The sequence below is a fragment of the Anser cygnoides genome, chromosome 9 (assembly GCF_040182565.1).
Source record: "Anser cygnoides isolate HZ-2024a breed goose chromosome 9, Taihu_goose_T2T_genome, whole genome shotgun sequence".
Taxonomy (NCBI): domain Eukaryota; kingdom Metazoa; phylum Chordata; class Aves; order Anseriformes; family Anatidae; genus Anser; species Anser cygnoides.
The window spans coordinates 21,311,914-21,337,162 of NC_089881.1; the positions used below are offsets into that span (position 1 = coordinate 21,311,914).

General features: G+C 41.3%; 1 protein-coding gene and 1 long non-coding RNA gene across 8 annotated transcripts in view; one reads left to right on the forward strand and one right to left on the reverse strand.

The window, feature by feature from the left end:
- Positions 1-2,903: 2,903 nt before the first annotated feature.
- The window catches only part of LOC136791424 (uncharacterized), a 32,164-nt gene continuing 9,818 nt past the window's right edge, over positions 2,904-25,249 (reverse strand). The window contains exons 2-5 of the long non-coding RNA XR_010833445.1: positions 15,625-15,681; positions 12,066-12,231; positions 8,878-9,083; positions 2,904-3,501 (exon numbers count right to left, since the gene is read on the reverse strand). This is a non-coding gene — a long non-coding RNA (uncharacterized lncRNA). The remainder of the gene's footprint in view (positions 3,502-8,877; positions 9,084-12,065; positions 12,232-15,624; positions 15,682-25,249) is intronic.
- SPATA16 (spermatogenesis associated 16) overlaps positions 10,045-25,249 on the forward strand; it is a 95,519-nt gene continuing 80,314 nt past the window's right edge. Inside the window, exon 1 of one of the 7 annotated variants that reach the window (XM_067002009.1) lies at positions 10,045-10,736. The gene's annotated coding sequence lies outside the window, so the exon portion shown is untranslated. Of the gene's footprint in view, positions 10,837-25,249 lie in introns of all 7 variants that reach the window. The other 6 variants (XM_067002008.1, XM_067002006.1, XM_067002007.1 and 3 more) reach the window with 6 other exon arrangements.

The following is a 25,249-nucleotide window of genomic DNA, read 5'->3' on the forward strand; positions in this document are numbered from 1 at the left end:
CCCACCACCACCCCCTTTAGTATTTTCTGTTAATCACTGCTAAATAGCTTCTCATGCACCTGCCTAGCTTGGTCTTCAGCTCTATGTAGGAGAGCCCAGGTCCCAGCTCAGCAAGGGATTTGGCTGTAGTGAGCTGCAACTTCTGTGTGGGTGTTTCAGGAGCTGACTGGGAGGCAGCAGAGTTCTTACCAATATCAGTAGTTTTTAAGTCATTTGATGCCTCTGAAAATCTTTGAACAGCACCAAATATCAGCAAAACCAGAATTCAGTTAAGCGGATGCAGAAGGTCCTTTCCTGGGTGGGGAAATAGTGGAGCGTTTCCACCTTAACACAAGCCGCAGAGGATGTTTGTGCAGTCCTGTCATGGAGGCACGGAGCCCGGGCCTAGCGCTGGAGCTAGCACAGCTCCAGTACCGCAGGCTCCAGAGGAACTGCTGATGAGAGCAGCTCCCTGTGCAGTACACCATTGTGTCCCTCTCCATATTATCCAGCAGATTTTTTTATTCTGGGTTGGTTCCCTCATTCTTTTCACCATCCATCAATGCTCCGATGTTGTGTTCCTGAGAAAGGCCATCCACAGCCTTCGTAGGCATTAGGATCAACTGTAATTCACATTTATTTTACTTGTTGTGTTCATTATTATTTACCGCTCCTTCCTTGGCTTTTGTGTTGTTAGTTCCTCTGTTCTCTGAGACTAAGATGGATGTTGAATCCTTTGCAAATGGGACTGTTCAACAGATGGCTGTTCAGTTCATGCTCTATTGGATTGATTGTTTGGTCTTTTTATAATTAGTTTTTTTCTGGTGCTTTGTATTATTTTAATGAATCCTTATAAATGGATGGGACTAAACAAATAGGGTTTTCCTCAAGTGTAACAACTTTAAACAGTTAAGAACATGCCTTCTTATATAACAGTAGTTAAAACCATTTTGGCCTGAAAAAATATCTTCAGACTGTCCTCGTGCTTGTGCATGAAATTGTTTTGGATGTCATTATTTTTAAACACTTAATTAATTTTCTCCAAACTAAGAATATTTTCTTCCTCTAATGAGAATTATAAAACCTGTCAGGTCTGAAGCGTCTATCTTTAGCCATTTTTTGGAATTATGCAAGTCCAGAATTTAGAATAGAACATATGGAGGCTTCTCGACTCGGTTCAAAAATGGCAGAACTAATTCCATAGAAAGATTTCTCAGAAAAAGCTGACTTTGAAGCCAAGTGGATCATGGAAAATTTTAGCAAAAAGTATATTTTGAGAAGGTATGAGTTGCTTAAAATGCTGTGTTGCATCTTAATCTTAACTTTAGCATTTGCTATCAGGAACACTATAATAACATTATAATTATCTATAATATCAGAGAATTTTCTGTTCATCCTACTTAAAAGTAATGCATTGTGAGTCACTAAAAATTATGAAACTGAATTGCCATTTTAATTTCAGGATATCATTACCTCAACTTGCACGACCCAGATATACCTAGCTAGGAAGCAAGTTTTCATACATATATATATTTATATACATGTATATATTTACATAGATTGTTGGAAAAACAGACTCAAAAAAAAAAGAGCACCCCTTGTTTTTAAGCTGATCTTTTGGGTAGTGTGGTGCTGGACACTGAGATGAAGTTACCCTGTGATGCCTCCCTTCCCATCTGTTATTTCTCTCTCTCTGATTCTTGGCAGTTTTTCCAACTGACAACTCCACGGTGAAGGTCTGAATCCAGCGATCTGAGTGGGTGATATCTATCAATCTTGTGCCACACGTATGCAATATTGCTAGGCAACAGGTAGCAGCATGACACCCACATTCTGCAATTTCCTTTTGGTGACTGAGACTTTTACTATATTAATTATACTGAACTTTATTTCATGTATTTCAGGCGTTAACTTCTATGGAAAATATTTTTAAAAGTTCTTTGAGCTCAGATTGCTTTCTGTTGCATATTGAATGAGCAAATATTGGCAACTGATAAAGTCATTTTAACAATTGGTAGATATGAATGCGGTGCACAAAGCCTTCTAAAATTGCAGATAAGTGAGATATCAGATTATTTTGTGTTGAAGATAACTATGCTACAAGGAACAAAAAACTTTGCAAGGACTTCAAAACATGAAAGACGTAAAAATATAAAGTGAGGAGTTAACTAGGGAGGATGTTGCTTTTTTTTTTTTCTACTTGCTTTCTCTACTCTAGGGGTTTTTGGTGTGGTGTTTTTTTTGTTTTATTTTGTTTTGTTTTTCTTTCTTTTCTTTTCTAGCTTCTCGTTTTCAGTGGTTAGGATGCTACAGAGGGACTAAGCTACAGACTTACTTTCACGCCCATCATAGCTACTTTGTGTGACCACAGGCAGATGAGGCTGTACCGTAGTAGGGAGAGAATGCAAGTGAGCTGCACTCACTTTACTTCTCATGAATTAGTCTAGCTTAGGAAAACTAGCCAGACCTTCAGCATTATTGCACCCTTGCAGGCAATGTATTTTGCTATGGATTTGGGATTTCTCAAAAATGTGTTCCACAGTTACTTAAGCTGCAATAAACTGGGTCATTCTACACATTTAATTCTGAAATAATTTGCCTGTCCTTTCTGAATACACAAAGGATATCCCTGAAATGTACTCAAATGGAGCTAGTCTATTTGTTGTAAAGTGCTTGTGTTAGCCACTGATGCGTAATAGTAAGTTCAGCTTTAGTTCACACCCTCTGAGAAACCAGCCAAATCAAATTAACAGCAGCAGAATACTCATATTCAAAGTTTTGCATGCAGATAGAACATTATTCAGGGCAGCCCTTGAATTACAACCCCACCAGTCTTTGCAGCAAGACAAAGCTCTTCAAAGGTATGTTCAAATAATCATAAGTGATCATGAGCAATCAAATTATTACTGCTTGCAGAATTGCTAGTGGCTTCTATGCCTCGGCTAAAGAGCAGTAATTCAGTATGCCACTATCATTTACGAGAACTTGATCATAGCTTTAATCTCCTTGGGGTTAGGCTTTTCACCTGTATCACTTTATCTCAGACAGTAGCTGCTTGTAACCAATGTGTGCATGCACACAGGTCCTTGTTGCTTGCAAATACCATATCATGGCAGAGAATCCCACAACTAGCAGCTTAATTTTTTGCTGTGTTAAGGTGAATGGAAAGAGAGAACACTTCAAATATTTCTGAAAGTCTTGGTCAACGAGACAAGTACACTTATATGCCATATTTTGGAATGTAACTATTATTAGAAATGAAGTCTCATTTAAGTGTGTCCATGAGATTCTGAGTCTCAGCATCACTCATTGTACAAGAGTGACCAGGAGCTGCACATCTATCGGAGAGATATTTGCTACTGTTACTCACCAGGCTTTATGTTCAGGCAATATCTGTGGCTGAAATGTATTTTCTGTACGGAAATTTTATTTGTATACAAGGGAAACAGCTTCAGGAATTAGAGATGCATAAGAATTTCTTCTTTTCTCCTGCAGGTGCCCTCTCCTGACATTCACTCAACACTGCAAACGGAAGCAAATTCCAAAACTGAGCAATAGACCTAAACCAGATAGAAAAACTGTTGTACGTAGCTGTGTGGTATATCAGGAAGGAAACAAGGAAACAGTTGCTTCAAATGTCATTTTTCCCTCTCCATTTAGAAAAGAAATCAATGCTGGGCTAGTACCACATGGGTAGCTTTGTTTGACTGCATTAAGTTCTGGATGGTGGGTTGGCTCCAGAAGGAAAGTCCACGTGGACACACTGTCCACCAGTTCAGAGCAGCAGGTCATGAGACAGTCTGTATTTCCTTTGCTAGAAGGTACTCTGGACAAGATGTTGTGTGAGATACCTGTTACATATCCAGCTGTGATTAATGAGGTTACAGAACAAGTTCTTCAGTTACCAAACACAACTTCTCAGCTCTGAATCCCAGCAGCCTAGGGGAAAAATGCAGGCTGACAAGCGCACATAAAATTCTGGATAGGTTTTATGATTAGTTTGTTCCCTGTTGCTGCATGTTTTTGTGCCAGCCATGAGCCCAGTAAGAGCAGAAAAGCCTGCCATGCTTGCGAATATCTGTTGATATTCAAACAGGACCATGATTTTGAGGGTCAGAACTTAACATTGGAAAAGACTGTTGGAAAAGGAATAGGGTAGTTTTAGTTGCCCCGTTAGTATTTGGATTTTCATAATTTCTCTTAAGAATTTAGAAGGCAACATCAAAAGCTTTAGCTTGGGGAATTCGTAAGCAGGAATATGATTAATATAATTTTAGATATATTTGTAGAAGATGCAGAACTTGCTGTGGGAACTGATAATTTAATTAGATTCTGGTTTACATGATTCGTATACCTAATATTCTGAGTACTATATTAAAAAATAAATACAACTTAATTTTTCATAGGGCATTGCTTCGTTTTGCTATACAAGCGAACACTTGATTACTGGTAAGGCACAACTTTGGCTGTAAAAAAATAGGATCTCATTGTACTGTGAAATAGCTTTCAAATACAGCTAAACAAAACAGTCTGCATACACATAAATATGTGAAATCCCCAGGGAAAAAATATTCATATTTGGTAAATTTATTTTGAATCTCACAAATCATATGAAGTCTTGAATACCAGTAACTTAAACAGGAAAAAAAAAAAAGCTTCATAAACTATAATACATATTTCTTAAAATGTTAACTTTCAGTTTTGCACCAAGCTTTAACGCAACTGGCATGAGACTCTCAAGTAAAGTCTCACTCATATCTCTAGGCTACATACTGTGATCAACAAAAGTGCTGGCTTTATCATTTTCATAGATATGTGTCAGCTGTAGTTCTGTGGTAGTCAATGTAATTACACCAGTGAAAGTAAGAGAATCAGGCCCACATTTATTAAGTAGAATAGAAATGTTTCTTTACAGGTTCAGGAGACACTTAATACATGTTTGGATGTATCTGATATGCAGTGAAAACCGGTTTTCTCCTGGACTGACTGCATAATTTAAAATGTATATGCCCTGAGTATCTATAAAATCTAATGTAAAACAAGTTTGCTCTATTTGTGGGTACTGTGAAGGTCAAAAGGATTTTATAGACATTTTTTCTTATTTAAACAGTGCTTCAGTGATCCAACTCTGCAGATTGTTAAAACCCTGTAGCTACCTGCAACTAAGCAAAACACTCACAATTTACAATAAATACAGTGGCAGAGAAACATAAATCTGGGTATACAGAAGTTTAAGACTTAAGGATCTAAGAAGAAGAATTCTTCGTCAGAAGAGACAATGTTTATATGTATATGCTTTCTATACAAAGGCAAAATCACTCCCCTTCCAGTTGCCTCTGGAAACCACAATGTGAGGCACCTCTTGCAAATGGGAAGCAGTATTTATTATAACCTTTCAGAGCCAATTCCATCCAAACTGGTGTCCCTGAAGAACCCCAGCTACTGGTTTTTGTGTCGGGAAAGAAAGAGATGTGCAGCAGGTATGCTGTAAAACCACACGTGCAGGGAATCAGTTCTGTGCTGAATCATGTGGCAGAGCACTGGGAGGAAGCCATCATGCAGACGCTGAAGTTGGGCTGCTACTGCTAGGAACTAACTTCACAATAATGTAAACCTGCCGTGAAGAGGAAGCTGAGAGATACATCCCTAATGGACCCATTTCACAGAATTTCTCCTTTGTAAAGTGCCCGTTGCCACTGCAACTGGAATCTGCCCACATCGGGTTAGTTTCCTGCTTCAGGAGAAGTGAGTGCCAGGGTGCAGCTGCAAAACAAAAGAGCAGCATGGTGAAGCTGTCCCTTATTTTCTGAGAAGCCATATCAGCTGAAAAGGTTTCTTCCAGCAAGTGTCAGGATTTTTTATTTCATTAGAAGGTTCGATGGGATTCAGTACATTTATAGTACATGATTACGCTGTAATTGTTTTCCATTTCCAGATACAAGTCTGAGAGATCTATGTTTATAAAATTTAAAGCACCCTCTATCAATCCAGAAGTATTTTGGCACTGAGAACATTTAGAGCAGCTTGGCTTTCTTTTGCCCTGTGTCTTTTCCTGTCTTATACTCCTCGTTAGAGTGGACAGAGAATGCAACCAGATTGCAGGGGTGACATTTTGCATGTGCATAGGGCAGTTGACAATAAAAAATGCAATATAGATCTGTACTGAGCATATGTGGATTTTTTCCCAGTGTTGTACGGTTGGTTCAGCTTCACAGAGTGATGATTTTGTCTTTGTTTCCAAAAAGCTAGAATTATCTTGAAGCTATTTAGCCATTAAATTTCCTCAGTACATATATGCATACACAGATAATATAACTAGAAGACAATGAAAAGAATAGCACAGCTTGATTTCTTATTTCTTTTGCTGAATTGTTTCAAGTTCTCTTCTTGGAGGAAGATGTGTTTCTAATAGTTCCAGTTGGAATATACGAAGCTAATGATGTACATTGCTAATGTACAAAACAGATTTCCTATTACAAGAAGCCTTAGACAATAAACATATAATGAGTCCGCAAGTAATTTCTCACTAAAAGCTAACGGTTCCAGAGTCCTTGACCTAAGTGTGGGATTTTTTTGTCAAGATAGCCAAAACCATCACAAGTACATAAATTGAGAAAGGGCATAATGGCTATTTCGATATGTCCAAAAAACTATTCAGTTTCTTGAATGCAATCTACAGGAAGATCAGCCAAGGTTATCACCAGATGTTCCTTGTCCCACATGCCACAAATTGATTGTATTGTAATTAATTCAGCTGAAAAGTCTTTCTGAGAGAACTGTGTCTTCAGCACAATTTCAAGCTTGGTTTCTAATACCAGAAATCATGTCAGATTTCTTAAAACATCCTAGAAAAATGTGAAACTCCGTAGTTAGGGCATGCTAAAAAATACTTACAAAAATGCATTTAAATAGCATTAAAGGAGTATTCTCAAAGCAGTTATGATTAAAGCTAGATCTTTGTGGTTCAGACACTTACGCAAGTGTAACAGAGAGGCTTAGGGCCATATTCAGTAAACTGTTTGCCCTAGGCCATACTGCAAGTTCAGAGATACAACAGAAATTTGAACTCAGGTTTCTGCACTAAACCGCAGTAGTATTTATCCAGTAAGCCATCCATAATACGAACAAATAAGAAAATCAATATTTCCCAAGATATTTTACAGCTCATCTTCCATTTTTTTATGGCATATCAGACCAAAGACCTACTATAATCTTGTTGTGAAGAAAGATGCTTTTAGTTATTTAAAGTTTGAGATCCATTTAAAAATGAATTTGATTAAAGTCAGATACTCACAGACATGGAATTAAGATATAAATAAAACAGAACATACTTTATCGTAATATACCATTTCATTTTGCTGAGATATTTGCAGAAAGAACGCATTGAAATCCACTTCCAAACTACTCTAAACCTAATTCTGGACAATACAAGCCTGAGACAAAATGAGGGGTGTTAGAAATTATGGTTCTGGTTTTCAGAGGTATTGGCCACCGAAGCCTATATTTAACTTCAGGTAGAATCGTGTCTGAAAATTGGGCCCTAAATTAAAGATAAGTGTTTTTACCTGGGTAACATTCCTTAAGTACCACCCACAAATTATGTAGTGATAGTTCTTCCCATAGGAGAATTGACTTCTGGATTATTTTAAGATAAAAGCACAGGCCAATGTCAGCCCTTTTACTAGCTGCATACTGATGCAAGGAGGGGAAGGAAGGATTTATTTGGAATCTCCTAATTGACCTCAGTGGAATTGGGCCTGGAACCATTAAAACATTTATGAAAAGCAGTTATGGAGCATGAACAGTACTCAATCTAAAACATTAATGTCTAGGTAATATTAAAAGTAATTTGTTTAAAAATAGCAGGGAAGAGAGGAGCGGGAGCCTGGCTGTATTAAGGACTAAATTCCTCCACCTTTCTGTTGGTCTTTTTTATCATAATTTTTTTACCAGTTGCAGAGACAGAAGTTGCTGTTTTTCTTCAGGCTTCTCCTTCCCTGGTACTGTCCTGAGTGTCAGCAATACTCCTCATTTTCACTTCAGTCCTGTATTATTCTGATTTTTAGACTAATGTGCCAACATTTCTCAGGAGTGACGTAGGCAGTTAAAAGCATTAAAACAAATATGCCTCCAAAACTAATGTGGTTTGCAGGAAGTGAGCATGATGTATCAAAAGCCAGAGGGTATGTTCAGAAGAGGGAGATTCAATTCCAGGGTGTCACAAAATGTTCTCCATCACCGCAGCATGGCAGAAACCTTTTCTTAATGCTATGATAGATGCTCTAAATATGCCACTTACTCAGAGTTATTGGATATGGGAACATGCAAATCCACCAATAATGCAAGAGCCGATGCTTTATGAAGGGCACAGCTACCAGAAAGGTAACTGCCTCCCTAAGGGTTTAACAGTAGCTGCGTAATGCCATGGTGCCTTGGGTGTGAGCCTCTGCTGATGTTCACTACTCTTGGTAAGAGAGGGGATTTACCTCCAAGAAATATCCTTACGCTAGGCCTCCTACAGCAGCTGTTCAGGTGGTTCCTAGTCCAAACAGACGCTGTTGTTAGTGTTCGATCTGACAAGTGCGTGCATGAAAGCTGCCTTGCAAAAGTTAACCCAGTCAGCAGGGTGAAATTGGAAGGTATAAAGGAAAATTGAATAATCCAATGGGTAGGAGCTGCCTGCGACCATCCCTGTCTAGGACATCTTCTCTACAGCTCCCAGAGTGCTGACTTCTCCTGTGGTCCCTTATGATTTATTTCCAAGACCTCCCAAGATGAACAATGGCCATGTGCACCTTTACCTTTGAACACATGAATGTTGTCTCTTCAATCAGAAGACCACATAGTCGCCCTAGAACCATAAAAAATGCACTTTAACTTAATTATGTAGCAGCCCACCTTTTGACCAGAAAAGATCTGCAGGAGTATGTGACGCCAATGCTTATTTTCTCTCCTGTTCTTGCAGGGACATAGCAGCAATGTGCCTGAGTCATCTCACCCGGAGCCGTGACTGCTCCCATCCAAAGGCTGCCCATGTCAGAAGTCAACGCCTCGCCGTTTGTCCTGGCCACTCGCCACAGCCCTTCCCGCCTGCCTTTGGCTACCTGCAATTTTTCACAGAATTATTTGAGACAAGCAGTTTTTCAGATGAAAGGTGAAGCATTTCAGTTTGAAATTTTTATTTCAATGTCTCCTGAAAGGCACAGTCTGAACGCTTCTTGTCATTGGGTCTAATTTGCTTTCCCTGCTCGAGCTATGTCTCATGGAGACTTCTGCAGCTTGTTTCTCAGACAAGTCACATTTTAATCAAACACAACTACTTTATTTTCTTGTTTATTTTTTCAGGGAAAAAAAAAAAAGGTTTTTGGGGGATGCATATTTTAAGTAAATAAAATCTCCACTAAAAAATAACTGATTAACATTTCTCAACTAGACCTACTTTTTATTTTTTAAGGTATGTTCCTAGTAAGGAATCTTTGATGCAGTCAGCAAGACTTCTCTTCTGCCTAGAAGACCTACTGATATATAGCCAAACAGAGAGCAGAGAAAAAAATCCACTCTTGTATGTCACTGGACTCTCAATCTATTTTATGAGCCTTAAACACTAAAACTCTTTGCACAGTAGAAATTTCAGAAGACCTAGGAACTCTATTTTTTCTCCTTATGTGGCTTTTCTACACCTGAAGTTTTACTTTTCATGAATATTTTTAACCAGCACAAACCTTTTTAGGCTCTTTCTTTACATCTATCCTTTGTCAAGGAAGAAAGAAGCAATACTGTGAATCAGATCCCATGTGCATAATCACACAACTACGTGAACTAATCGCATCCATAAAAAGCATTCGGTTCAAACATTGCTGGACAGGGAATGCTTAGCCTTAAAAATTATGCTGTTTGGACTAGCAACGTTGAATACATCTTACAAGCAATCCATCTGCACCAGTACTTTCTTTTTTTTTCCAACTTAAATCAAGGGACCTGAGCAACCTGACAGTGTCTATAATAAGCTTGCTGATTACTTCACCTTTTGTAATATTTGCGCTTTTTTTGTTTGTTTGTTTCATATTCCTGTTATACTAAGATGCACATGGTTAAAATATTTTTTAAAAATTATCAGATCTTGACTGGCAACTAGGGTATTTAGAACAGTAACCGCAAACAAGTTTGTAATGGGCTTCCAATTAGTTAGCCAGCATCCAGCCATTACCCATCATAAGCAATATAAGGCTGAAGGGCTGGACTTGCCGCTTAGCCCAGGAGGACTCGTTCCCATCATGGATTTGCCACCCTTGTTTTTAGCCACTGCATCATGGCCAGGCCTGGTGGCTCAGCACGCAGACGGAGGGGTGGTGGCAGACTGTGGGGTAGTAGGGGATGAAGGGTGGTGGGCACATGGGCATTCAGGGGACATGGGCAACAGCCTGGGGGTAGAGGAAACACTGGGGATGTAGGAGACACCAGGCGATGAGGATGGAGTGGGGACTACAGGTGGTGGGGACATGGAGATGCTGGGGACATGGAGATTCTGGGGACATCAGGGGGTAAAGATGTGGGAGACACAAGGGATGTGGGGGGACACAAGATGATGAGGATGCAGGGATGCCAAGGACACCAGACAGTGAGGACATGGGGAGGTGTGGGACACCGGGCAGTGGGGACTCCATGGACACCAGGACACCGGGGTGGAATGTTGTCTTTTGAACCCTGGCGCATTCCGCCTGGCATCCAGTTGTCACCGGTGGCTGAAGACCTGCCTGGTGAGTGAGAAAGCCACCTGCCTCTATGCCATGCACAGATGGGGTCTGTGTGGGGTCTGAGTTAACATGACTGGAACTTTTCCCTTTGTGGAATAGACAGGTATTAACAGTTTGTGAGGCAATGGAGAGGGTGCCTTGTTGTCAAAGAGGAAACCCACATCTCCTCCTCTGTCACCTTCAGCCCTAACGGAGTAGGCATTACAGGGGAACAGCCTTTCTTTTTCTTTACCTCACCCAAATTTATAGTCCAGCCTCAGCACTTTCCAGAGACTATAATGGGTTTCTTCCCTCCTACCTACCCCAAATCCCTTGTTTCTTTTCATCACCTAAAAGCAAACTCTTTACATCTCAGCCATCCCTATCTAGGTTGCTCATTCAGCATTATGGATCTTCTTAGGTACCTCTACCAACTACTCTGCAGTCTCTCCCCATCCAGAGCTTTTTTCATCTTCGTAAGTCACTTAGGTTTAAAAAAGTCAGCCCTGAAGATCTAGGTGGAGAAGGGCCTTCTCCTTTTTCATTTCACATTTGCTTCTATTTTGCAGCTTCCGTTCACTACCATTTAATTCTGACTATAACATTTTCCTTGAGGAAAAAGGCTTAATTATTGTTTAGCTGGATCTCCCTGGATCCTATTTCCAAATAAGTGCAGCATCAACAAGCCCCTAAATAGACACCAGGAAAGTTTACACGAGGGAGACACTGTGAATGATCCAGCACCGGGGAAAGCCTTGCTCAGAGCTTGCACACTTAGACACCAGAGAGCCCAGCTACAAAGGCCCAGGAAACTCAGTTTCATCACTTCTGCTCCTCATCCAGCTACGTTCTTCATGCTCCTGCCACCTCCCCTTCCTCTCTCTTCTCTTATTTCTCTATTCTCAGATCTTTGATGTGTCTCCCCTCTTACCGAATCCCTAGGCATTTCTATTTTCTTTCTTTCCCCTTTTTGTTGCTTTAGCCCTGCTGCATTTTTTCCCCATGATTGTTTTGCTCTGCTCTGCACTTTCGAGACAGCAGATTAGTAAGTGGGAATAGGATGCAATGAATCATACATCTACATTTCACCTCAACTGCATAGCTAAAGTAGGAAAACGTAGATGCCATATCCAAGTTGCACGTGGGGAACCAAATGTGCAGAGGAAACATTAGGGCTGAAGCTACTGAAAAAGAAAAAGAAAAGAAAAAAAAAAAAAAGCTTGGCTCGAGAGTAAATTTATTCACTTATCTACAAAATGACATTTTGTGGCAATATGGCACATTTGTTCTGTTTTGAGGTTTTTTTATATTAGTTGCCTGATTAATTGTGCTGTTTTGTTTGGTGTTTCTTACTTGTCTCCCTCCGGTCTTGAGATTCTTTGGCGCATAAGAGGAGAAGTTGCCTGGTGTCTGTGAGGTTTACATCACTGTCTGTTCTGAAACTCCTGTTGAACCTTGCAATGCCCCAGGTTGACAACATGACTCCGGCATCTCTTTGCCATCAGCTCTGTCTTGTGGTCTGCAATTGTAAGGATTATTTGTTTGAGTTAGAAGTTGCAGAGACTTCATATTTTACTGCATTAAAAGCATTTGCAGAATTTCCTTGGAGAGCAATGTCAACAAGTTGCTCTGATTTAAGTGAGTTCAGCAATTTAGTCTCTTGACAAGTGAATAAGAACCTTACTCAAAACCCTTCTCTAAACCTGTTTTAGAGCTTTTTTCATTTACATCAGTGGAGCTCAGGTGCTGATAAGCATGAAGACGCCTTCTCCAGTGGGCCAAGGTGGGAAGAAACTTCTGCTTACACTTGACAGTCTGAGATGCAAGTGGTAAATGCAAGGTTGCAGGGATAGAGATTTCCCTTTGAGACACCTTCCAGAAGGTTAAATTTCTTCAGTTTTCAAAATATTGGGCTGAAAGCATTCACAAGAAGAGCTAAGCTGGAACTCCTATGCCGGGCTGTGCTGTAGAGCATTTAGTATGTATTTACCCTGAGTGCATCAAGGAGAGCCCTGGAATACCCCAGTGCACACTTATGTGGTATACTCATGTGCTTGGCAAGCTCAATGGCTTGGAGGGGGCCAGTGGTCCACCTCCCGAGCTCTTCACCAGCAGAGCTGCTCCTCAGTAGCCCCCTAGGCAAGTAAAGCTGGGCTGAGCTGGCCCAGCACAAGTTTTAAATGGGACTGAAACAGGGTAATCGCAGGAACAGTAACAGTGAGGAGGTGATTCCTAAATCTGCTGTGGCTCTGAGTAGGATTTCTGTCTCTGTGTCTCACTTCTGTACCACCATTTTACTGCAAAGCATACTTCTTTCCTCTGTTTTGTCTCTTCAAAAATGTATTTATTGTACAATGAATATGTAATAGGATAATACGGCCCTGATCTCAGATGGCACCATTTAATTTTATTTTAATGATAGTAATAAATGTACTAAGCACAAACAATGTGCTCAATGTAGAAGTAGATTTAATATATTTAACTGGATTTTGCAAATGCTTGTCCATGAACAGACACCCATCCTTGTTCAGATCAGAAGTGGCATCTCAGAGGGTACTTTGGAAGATGACAGAGTACCTGTCATCCTCATACCAGCCTAAAGAAGAGAAGTAACATTAGGTATCCACTCCAGTCCTGTGAAAGGAATTTTTTTAGATACTTGGATTTTATTTCATTATGTTTCTATTTCTTCATTTAATTTAATATTATGTTCCAAATCTATTTATCCAAATGCATCTGTTTTATACTTGAGGAAATACAATCTGAAAAGAAAATGTAACTTTTTTCCTGTAAAGTTTGAAGAATGGAAGGCAACTAATTTTAAAATATTGCCACTTAATGTCATCTTCTTTGCTGATAAAACACATGGTAAAGCGTTTTCAGTAATCACCTCAAGAAAGAAAACAGAGCTTTCCTGAGCTAATGAATGGAGTTACATTTATTTATTTATAGGAGGTTCATCATTCTAATTCCTTTGTGTTTCACAAATATTAGTAAGTCAATCCATGCACCACTGAAAAGTGAAGTCTTATGAGCTCTGTGAGGCCCCGGAACCACATGGTCTGCCCGTACTTACCACAGAGATGCATGTAAAGTATAATTAGAATGGGGGAAAAATCGTCGCTGTTATTACAGTATCCAAACAATAAAACCTCCCTCTCTCATTCAATATTGCTAACCTTAAACGTTAAACATCCTCAGGCAGGCAACCAGGAACATCTAAACAGATTAGAATGATTTATTTTTTTTTAACAAATACATTCTTTGATTTCTTTTCTTTTGCTTGCTGAGCCTTTACATGATACTTGAGTTATATTTCTAAGCCTTTTTCTGCAGCCATGTGGGCTAGAGACATTATTTTAAAATAAAAATTGAGATTGTCATCTAATTGCATACCTTCTAGAAGGCGAGTTGTAAGCAGCATGCTAAATAAGATGAGGTCTGTTGTATTTCAAGGTGGGCACACTGCTCATTCTGTGGTTGTGTTGTTTACAGGAATTATAATACTGTAATACATTACATTAAGAATCAATAAATGAAGTATTTTATTAGATACATTCCCTTTATAGTGCCTATTTCTTAAAAGACATTTTTTTTTTTCCTGTGCACATTGGTAGCATTGCCAGGATATCCATACCAAGGCTTGCAAAACTATTTAGGAAATATAGATGAAATATTGTGGCAATATTATTCAAACGCAACTAGAAACGAACCTTTTTGGGCAGAGATTTCTGTACAGATGTAAGGCTGAGTCCTTCTAAGTGCTTGCATTGGTTTATCTTTGCTCTGACAAAGTCATTGGAGCTTTTAGCAACTGATTGAAATGATAAGTCAGGCCAACAATCAGGAAGCTCCAAGTATCACTGCTGTTTTGAAAGAATACACAGAAAATTCAATATGAGCTGTATTGCTGCATTCGGCATTTCCTTATTACAGTGTAAGCCCTGGCCCTGTAACTGCTTGTTTGTATGTCTAATGTTATGTGGCTCTGTGAGCCTACTCACTTCCATAAAATTAAGATGCTGCATGTGTGTGTTTGCAGGACCGTGACCATGAGGAATACTTGCTCAATGCAATAACTACCGGTTGAAAAACAAAATAAAAATCAACTCTAATTGTGCCCATTTAAATTCAAACATTGAAAAATAGTTTAAGTATGGTATTTCAGAATGTAAATTTTATAAAAAGTCTGAAGATTTTAGGATTCTGTTAGCTCTTTAGTCCCTCTGTAACGAGGCTATTACACAGCATCACTGCGATTGATGTTGAAAATAATGCAGCTGCAAGAGCAGCTGCAGCAAGAATTCACAGAAGCCAGGATGCAAAGCAGGCCCTGCTCAAAGTCTCTGGCTTTAGCTTTAGTTTTTCTTTCTATTTATTTATTAGCTTAATTCCAGCATCCTCTAAAATGATGCCTTACTGAGAATAACTGAGGGTTAAAGCTTTAATGGCTTCACTTAGCCTCACAAATGAAAAACCTGGAGTTTGCTGTCTTCTGCAAACCTGAGTCACTCCGACAGCAGCAAATGCTGCTTTTGCAAAATGAACAATTTGGGGTTGTTCAACATTAAGACACTAACAGTCAGAAAAACAGAGCATCAAAAAGAAGGAAAGATGCATTGCAGTCAGGGATACGGGTGTACAAGAGCATCTTTGTGCTTGTTGTATTTAAATTGATATTTATGCCTCTGGGCAGGAGGTGACAAACCGCTGGGCTGCCACCTCAAAACACTTGGCTGTCATGTGGCTTGCAGGCAGATACGGAGGATGGTGCAAGTACAGCACCCATCCCTATGTTTACTTTTCACAACATATCAAGGGTATGAACAGCAATTAATTGCAGCAGCAAAGTGCTGGTCCCTGGCCAAACCCAGATTTTGGCGATCCCAAAGGAATTTGTCACCATCCTCACCGTGTTTCGTAACCGTTCACCTGGGAAGGACAACTGACACCTTGGTTCTTGTTAGTTCTGTGAAATTAGGGAAAAAAGAACAGTAAATGATTTTGAAACAAAGTTTCACACGTAATGTAAAAGCAAGATGAATAAGTCACATCATTTGGTCTTCCATAGCCACCTTGTAAGACCTTCAGAAGAACCATTCCCAGAACGATTTACAGTAACGGATGATACAAAGAAGCCAAGCTTCATTCACCTTCCAAATCTGAATGTACAGAAGCCCATTAATTCAACAGATTGGGTTTCTGGCCAAAAGTAGCCTGTAGTCAGGACACACAGCAATTATAAACCCCTGCTTTGCTTTAAATCTAAATTTTGGAGCAAACTGAATGCCTTGGAAGATCCCTACTAATGGCAAAGATCATACTATGGTGTTCGCATCCCAGGCATAGCCCTGCCAAACACTACTGATTTCTCCTGGCAAAATCAGCTGAATAAAAGGAACGGATACAGTTCTCTTTCAACTGACATAACGTGGTCAGTCACCTTATTGCAAGTTAGAATTCAGGTTGCAATCTTGTGCATCCATTGAAGCCTTGCGGAATTTTCTCAGGAAGGTCATAAAATAAAACATTAGAGTAGTGAAACTTAAAGGTTACAAAAGCATGGACTACAGAATCAGCATTACTCTGTGATGGCGCTGGCTTCAGTCCAGGTGTGGTTTATAGGAAATAAAGGCGAGAACCAAGCACACATTTAATAAAATGAACAAAAACATGTCAGAATCAACTGTTGGATCAGGATTTTTTGCTGTTTCTCAGTGGCCCACAACTGCCACTGGATTTCCCTTGGCTGTCACAGCTCTTATAAAGCCATGTTGCTGCACATAAGCATGTCAGAGGTTTGCTCGCACATCTCCAATGGGAAATTTGCACCTATAGTACTTACGCTGTGTACATTTCTGCTCATTGAGGGAAGGAAAAGAATTTCCCTACCGTTCTCGAGGCACTTCAAGGTTAAAATTTATATTGACAAAAATAATGCCGCAGAGGTAATAAACATTCACGGAGATTAAAACAGTTGAACAAAAGGCATTTTTTTTCCCACTGGAAAATGAAGACACCAAACTAAAAGAAGAAATTAAAACCAGAAGCCATACTAAGAACCTAAAAGGTGTCAAAGCAAAAGAACTGCCTTGAACGTTAATCTGAGCTATTTCAGCCAGTCCTTTTCCACAACCTTTTCTTTCCTGCTAACTTTTATGTTACAGCTCTATTGGCCATACAAAGTTGCTGAATTGAAGCTCTGCCTGTCAGGAGCTCTCATCTCTGCACGCTTTAGCTCTCAGTTGTTACTGGGTTTGCTTCAGCTGCCACTATTAAACCATTACATGTCAAATTACAAAGCAATTAGGGGTGGCATGCATGGCTGTAATGCAAGGGTTAAAAAAGTTCTAGAAACACCAACTCTAAATTTTCTAGGTTTGTAATGATGACTTTGGAAAGTATTAAAATACATTTTTAATGAATATAATCCTCAAATTACTGGCATGTGCTTCTCCTGGTGTCATGTAAGTTTTTTTAATCTTTCTGCCTTTCTCTTCTTCCTTCCTCCCAGGCTTCTTTTGCCTAGGAATACTTAAAATTCATTATTCCACACTGTGAGAAATGGAATAAGCATAACTTGAGTATTTGCTACAGCAGCTAGTGAAATCAGGAGGTGGATAGATAAACTCCGAGTGCTTTATCATAAATTCTGACCCTTACATTTTGCCTAGGTCTGTGTGTGTAGCTCAGATGAAACCCCTTGGAGGTATACCATCAGTATAAGGCAACCGCAGCGCTGCTCTGCAGAGGATGGGTCACTGATAGCTGCCACCGTTGGGCCCTAAATCCAGAGCCAGGGAGGGACTGATGCTCAGCTATGGCTAACTCTTTTAATATCTCTGCTTAATATCTCTGCCTCCCAGTGGGACCCATAGTATTTAATTACATATCTAATGGGAAATTCAGCCTCACCCTGTGAGCTCCTCTGCTCCCTCAGCTTCTCGTACATCGGAGAAGCACTGCACCTCACAGGACTGGTCCTGCCATGAAAATTAATTAGTTTATGCCTGAACAGGGCTTTCAACATACAGATCATTCTGTATGACAGAGTAGTATTGTATAACAGATGGAGTTATTCAATTGAATTTTGGAGCCATAAGAAAATTGTTGTCTGTTATTTTTAATCAAGCTGACTCCAAGGCAGATTAGTCCCTGATGATGCTGCTTTGGCTATTTCAACAGCTCTTATTGCCACCAGAAAAGTTTTTCGCTCTTTCTTATCCTGTGCACCCTGGAGTTTTCACTGCTATACAACCCCATCAATAAAGCCAGCATTAGGTCTCAGGTTAGCCCTTACCTTCAGCGAACAGTAATTGTTAAGACAGCATGTTGCAGGTAAATAGAAAGCCTTGTTGGTCTGGAAAGAAACCTCTCCACTTCACTTGTTGGGGCTTTTTCTTTGATTGGTTGCTTGGTTGGATGTTTTTGGGTTGTTTGGTTTTTTTATAAACATCCTGTTTAACCATCACTCACTCACTGCAGGGATATCTGAGTCTAGAAACAGCTCTGAAAGTTTCAGAGAATTAAGCACCAGTAGTTCTGCATCTCTTTTCATGACATCAGAAAAATATCAGGTTATAGATGTGCATATGATTTCTTATGCATGAATGCTTCAGTGCCCTCCCACCAGTTATCAGACTCTTTATTAGCCTCCATAACCCAAGCAGAAGAATTCCAATACTGCCTTTAAGGGTCACTTGAGTAGAAGCTTCAAGACAAATTGTATTGCTGGGGTCACAAAAGGTAGCTAACTTGGCAAAAGACAACTTAGTTTTGTTAGTTGAGATATAAAGTTATAGTGTTTTCCTGGTCTTCTCTGCAGGGATGAATTTCTGCTCTTAGGCACCAGTTTGTGCTCAAAAGAACCATCAGCTTCTATTTTTTCAGACTTGCTAAAATCTTTGGGACAGATCAGTGTTAATTTATGCCAGCAGAAGATCTGGACTAGGTCTTTAAGATTTCCCCAATTCTCATTTAAGCTGCAGTCTCCGTGATCCCCTGCTGCAAAGCATCCTCATTACAAAAAGAGCAGGAGGGACTTGCCAGTACTTGCTGTCTCCTGCACTGTTCCATCACCCTGGGCTGTACTCTACTCTTTTTACTCTTTTTCTTCCATTTATTGCTCTTACATTGGAAATCAGATACAACAGCCATAAAGAACAATAGCACCAAAGAAATAAAAGCCACAACAATAAAAGATGAGAAAAAGTAATTTCAGTTAACGACATCTACCTAGGGAGATTCTCCCTGCAGGGAATGGGAGCAATGTGGGAGGACATTCAGAAGGAAGACAGCCCCTCAGTCCACAAAAATTCACTTTGCATCTTAATGTGATGGCCTTTTTCATCTGATTGTTTCTCAGACCCCGATTCAATGACTTCCTTATCGTTTTTGTTCTTTCTCCCTTTTCTTCTTCCCATTCTCATTCCTTCCTTTTCTCCTTGTTGCTCCTTTTGGTTGACTATTGATTTAGGTAGCTTTGTGTGCTACTATTAGAGTAAAAAATAAGATACTACCTTTTGTTTAAGTGGCCAATAAAATGAATGACTTACAGAGCTCTAGCACTCGGTGCCAAGTCCCAGTATACCCCAGCTTTATTCTAATTACACAGGTAGTGTACCCAAAGGGAAGGATCACTACCAAAGCTATCTTTGTCAAAATGGGATGGTCCTAGTTAGGAGATCGGATGCTGCAGCTAATGTTTTCCCAAATAAAACATCACAGGAGGTAGCAGTAGGGTTTTGTGGTTGGTGAACAGAAACAGCAATAGCAAAAATGGTAGTTCTCACCTAAAACAGTTCTTTTCAATTAACATGAGTTAAGGAGCAGAACTGCGGAGACAATGAGACACGCATCCTGGGTGGTGATCAGTGACTAGAGTTGGGTCTGATCATGGTAACGTGGTATAGCTAGAGCAAGAAAAGAATCTGTATCTCCAGCCACATCTCGCTTGCTAAGCATTTGATCTAAGTGCTGTGCAAGGTGTCAGGCCTCTTCCTCACTGTGGATCTGACAGCTGATATGTTTTGTGCACCACACAATACGTAATGGAAGTGGTTATAGGTCTGCTAATGTCTCCTTTAGGTTCGGGCTTTCCTTGGGTCTGGTCCCAGAGGAATGTGATTATTTTGTGAAGTGAAAAGAGCGCTCTCTGCACTGTGAGCTCTCATTGAATTCCTGCCTCGTCCTGGAAGCAGGGCTGCCCAGAGCAGCTCTGAGATGCAGACCTCTTAATAGCATGTTGGCAGATCTAATCAAGCCCACAGCACAGTCTGCAGCAACCCTCCTAAACCAAACTTTGCCCCTCTGCACTTGTTCTTTAGAAGTACTCAGCTCCCACCATTTCAAAGCAATCTTTTCAGAAAATCAATAGTTCTTCATCTCCTTCAGAATGAGAGCAAGTAGGACACTTGGACATTTGCTTTGTAATCTCTTCAAAAATTGCTTTCTTGTCTTCCCAACAGAATTAGGAAATATTGCAGTACAAAAAAAAAAAAAAATCGAGATTTTTCAGCACAATGTCTCAGTTCTAGGACCGATCTTTGCATTCCTTTTCATTTAAGGATTATCCTAAGCTCGCTAGTCTGTTTATACCTTAGGCTCACACATACACCCTTGTTCCTCACACAGAGGAATTATTTGTTCTCACAACTCCACTTTTCAGGAGCCTGCTGCAGAAACCTTTACCATTTTAAAATTTCCGTTTTCTCTCCGTCTTCACTCTCGGCATCCCTTTAGCTATGAAAATGAACCACTCTGCTCCTGCAGTGCTGAGCTGCTGAATCCAATCGAGGAAGGTTGGCCAGGCTTCACATCCCTGTCAGACACAGTGTTGACCTTTTTTTCCTAATTGACAATGCGGGGCTTTGTGCTAATAGGATGACATCATTACGCCAAGCTGAAATGCTCTCTCTGCTGTCTCTTTTGTTTCTCAGTATTTTTCTCCCACACTTTTAGAGGAAGTATTTCACTAGGAGGGAGTGTAAGGAAGACAGTTACACAGTGCCTAAAAAACATATGCGGAAAACATCCTCAATTTGTCTCTCTTCATTTTTCCTTAGTCACACTAGTTACCCACCACATATCCTGATTCCTCACCGTGCACTGTATCTTCCTCTGCCTTCCTCCAGGATGTCAGTCGATCACTGATGTTTCTCGTCTGTATTCGCTTTGCCTCACTGCCCTGAGATACGCTGCTGGGGAGATTTGGGTTCCTTCTTGATTTTAAATTATAATTGTAGTTGTTAGCTTGCTGTCCTTTGGCAGCTCTCATTTTATTCAAACAATATGTTAACAAAATCCTTGAGCATCCCTATAGCAGTAAATAGTTAATTGAGGTCTCTAACTTTGTGTGGAACTGTTGGCAGTTAACTTCTGCTGTGGTACTCAAAATTATAACTTTTTAAAATAATATTTTAAAGAACACATGGAGGGGAAAAAGCCCCAAAGCGATGGAAAATATTAAGATCTTTCTTTAACTCTCATGAGATTGGCTAACCCATTTCAGTGAGTCCTACAACCTATTAAAATACTTCCTTAAAACTTTCAAAAATGTGCCTTACTGCTGGTTATAGATTGACAGCAACGTGGCAAACCATATGGTACTGGCTAAGCCAAGGAACCACATAAATACATATGCTATGATGGAGAAGACGGGGAGGGCAGGAATTTCCCAGCCTTGCCTATCCAGTCCCCTCTCTCCTGTGGCTGACATGTTGGGGGCCACTAACTCATGGTATGTGCTTCTAGCCTGCTTCAGTACCTCATGGAATGGATTCACTCAGATCCCAGGTACCTCTGTGGATCTCTTTACCCTGAGCTGTTCTAGTCTGCACAGGAATACCCCAGGAGCACTGATTCAGAGAGCTGCAGCAAGAGCAGGGAAGGGCAGTGTTGGCCAGCTGGGATAAGGAGCCTCTGAAACCACTCATGCTCACTCTCCAGGAACATGGCTGTACAGATCCTTACTTAAAGAAAGGCAAGCAGGAAAAAGAAGACAGACAAAACTTACGGTGAAGATGGGAAAAGATTCATGAGGGAGAGGAAGGAGATTCTATTCTTGGCGAGGCCAGGAAGGGGACCAGTAAAACTGCTGTCTTGGACTTCCGGAGGGCTGACTTTGAGCTGCTCAGGACGCTGGTTGGCCGAGTCCCTTGGGAGGCGGTTCTGAAGGGCAGAGGAGTCCAGGAAGGCTGGGCGCTCCTCAAGAAGGAAATTGTGATGGCACAGGAGCGGTCCGTCCCCACGTGCCCAAAGATGAGCCGGCGTGGAAGAAGACCGGCCTGGCTCAACAGAGAGTTGCGGCTGGAGCTTAGCAGAAAAAAGAGGGTTTATAATCTTTGGAAAAAAGGGCGGGCCACTGAGGAGGACTACAAGGATGTAGCGAGGCTGTGCAGGGAGAAAATTAGAAAGGCCAAAGCTCATCTGGAGCTCAATCTGGCTACTGCCGTTAAAGACAACAAAAAATCCTTTTACAAATACATCAGCGCGAAACGGAGGACTAGGGAGAATCTCCATCCTCTACTGGATGCGAGGGGAAACCTAGTTACTAAGGATGAGGAAAAGGCTGAGGTGCTTAATGCCGCCTTTGCCTCAGTCTTTAGCGGCAATACCGGTTGTTCTCCGGACACCCAGTGCCCTGAGCTGGTGGAAGGGGATGGGGAGCAGGATGTGGCCTTCGCTATCCATGAGGAAATGGTTGGCGACCTGCTACGGAGCTTGGATGTGCGCAAGTCGATGGGGCCGGATGGGATCCACCCGAGGGTACTGCGAGAACTGGCGGAGGAGCTGGCCGAGCCGCTTTCCATCATTTATCGGCAGTCCTGGCTATCGGGGGAGGTCCCGGTTGACTGGCGGCTAGCCAATGTGACGCCCATCTATAAGAAGGGCCGGAGGGCAGACCCGGGGAACTATAGGCCTGTCAGTTTGACCTCAGTGCCGGGGAAGCTCATGGAGCAGATTATCTTGAGGGTCATCACGCGGCACTTGCAGGGCAAGCAGGCGATCAGGCCCAGTCAGCATGGGTTTATGAAAGGCAGGTCCTGCTTGACGAACCTGATCTCCTTCTATGACCAAGTGACGCGCTTGGTGGATGAGGGAAAGGCTGTGGACGTGGTCTACCTTGACCTAAGTAAGGCTTTTGACACCGTTCCCCACAACATTCTCCTCAAGAAACTGGCTGCTCGGGGCTTGGACTGGCGTACGCTTCGCTGGGTTAGAAACTGGCTGGATGGCCGGGCCCAGAGAGTTGTGGTGAATGGAGTCAAATCTGGTTGGAGGCCGGTCACTAGTGGAGTCCCCCAGGGCTCGGTACTGGGGCCGGTCCTCTTTAATATCTTTATTGATGATCTGGATGAGGGCGTCCAGTGCACCCTCAGTAAGTTTGCAGATGACACCAAGCTAAGTACGTGTGTCGATCTGCTCGAGGGCAGGAAGGCTCTGCAGGAGGATCTGGATAGGCTGGAGCGATGGGCTGAGGTCAACTGCATGAAGTTCAACAAGGCCAAGTGCCGGGTCCTGCACCTGGGCTGCAACAACCCCAAGCAGAGCTACAGGCTGGGAGATGAGTGGCTGGAAAGCTGCCTGGCCGAGAAGGACCTGGGAGTATTGGTGGATAGTCGGCTGAATATGAGCCAGCAGTGTGCTCAGGTGGCCAAGAAGGCCAACGGCATCCTGGCCTGTATAAGAAGCAGTGTGGCCAGCAGGTCGAGGGAAGTGATTGTGCCCCTGTACTCGGCTCTGGTGAGGCCGCACCTCGAGTACTGTGTTCAGTTTTGGGCCCCTCGCTACAGGAAGGACATGGACGTGCTCGAGCGAGTCCAGAGAAGGGCGACCAAGCTGGTGAGGGGTCTGGAGAACAAGTCTTACGAGGAGCGGCTGAGGGAGCTGGGCTTGTTCAGCCTGGAGAAGAGGAGGCTCAGGGGCGACCTCATCGCTCTCTACAGTTACCTGAAAGGAGGCTGTAGAGAGGTGGGGGTTGGTCTATTCTCCCACGTGCCTAGTGACAGGACGAGGGGGAATGGGCTAAAGTTGCGACAGGGGAGTTTTAGGTTGGATGTTAGGAAGTACTTCTTTACCGAAAGGGTTATTAAGCATTGGAACAGGCTGCCCAGGGAGGTGGTGGAGTCACCATCCCTGGAGGTCTTTAAAAGACGTTTAGATGTAGAGCTTAGGGATATGGTTTAGTGGAGTACTTAGTGTTAGGTCGGAGGTTGGACTCGATGATCTTGAGGTCTCTTCCAACCTAGAGAAATCTGTGAATCTGTGAATCTGAGATTCCATTGCCACTCAAGATTAGCCAGAGTTGGCAGGAACAGGGATTTACTGTTGATGACAACATTATTAACATACCTTGTCAAAACTTCTCTTGATTATTTTAATCTAGATTTCCCATATCTTTGTGTAAATTATCCTTAAAGAGATATTAAGTATTTTAACCAGCATTTGTTCCTTACATTCTGCTTCTTTTTACCTTCAATGTTAGTTAACTTGCATAAGCTATTACTGGCAATAGAAGGAATCGGACTTTACATGGTAAGCCAAAGCCTTTGCATAAGAGCACCTAGTGAGCTGGCTGTCTGATAGCTGTGAGCAGTAATTATTAACACAGTTTAATATTTCTCTTCTGTCTATAGGCTAATGAGATTAGTGCTCTGTTGTACTCAGTACCACGTAAACAATTAATATGTGAGTTTCAGCCTCGAAGACCAATTAGAGTAATATGGTTAAATCCCTGCAAACTACTCTGAATAAAACACTGTTTCCCTTGCCAAATTTCAGCCCAGAGTCCAATTTATTATTATTATTTTTATAAACAGGTTAAATATAGTGAGTGAAAATAGTGTTTAGAGTGGAAGTGCTGACAAAACCTTTACTGCGGCAATGTGGACAATGCAGCTGTAATAATGGCAAGTGTGCCCTTATCACAGCAAGAAAAATGTAAGGAGTTCTGATTTTGCACTGAATGAGCCATTACTTATGTCTATCACAAAGAAATAAGAGTACTGAACAAAAAAAGATACATTAAGGCTTTTTTTTTTCTTTTTCCAAAAGAAAACTAAAAATAAAAAAGATCAGATGTGACTCAGGCTTTCAAACAATAAAAATAGCAAGATGAAAGAACTAGGTTGCTTCATTGCCTAAAGAAATGGCTAGAATCTTAAAAAGTCTGAAACCTGATTGTGAGAGACTCACTTTATGGGCTGCTAAGAAGGTGCTGACCTTCGTCATCAATAGATTGTCTGAGCCTTTGTGGTATTCAGCAGTAAAGGAAGTGCTTAAAAAGTCATCCTGCTGAAAGATGGACTGGAAAAATCTCCGGTTCAGATCTCAGCATAGCTGTTGTCAGTGCACATGCTCATTCAGAAAGTCTGTCTGTAAATCTAATACAGATAAATCTTGCTTCATTTCTAAGTGATAAAACTGGAGCATCCTCACCTTAGAGATGGATCAGGATATCTGGAATTCAATTTAAGTGAAGTTATTATAGAGGAGGGCAACTAATGACCTATCTGTTGTGGGGCTTTGGATGTGTT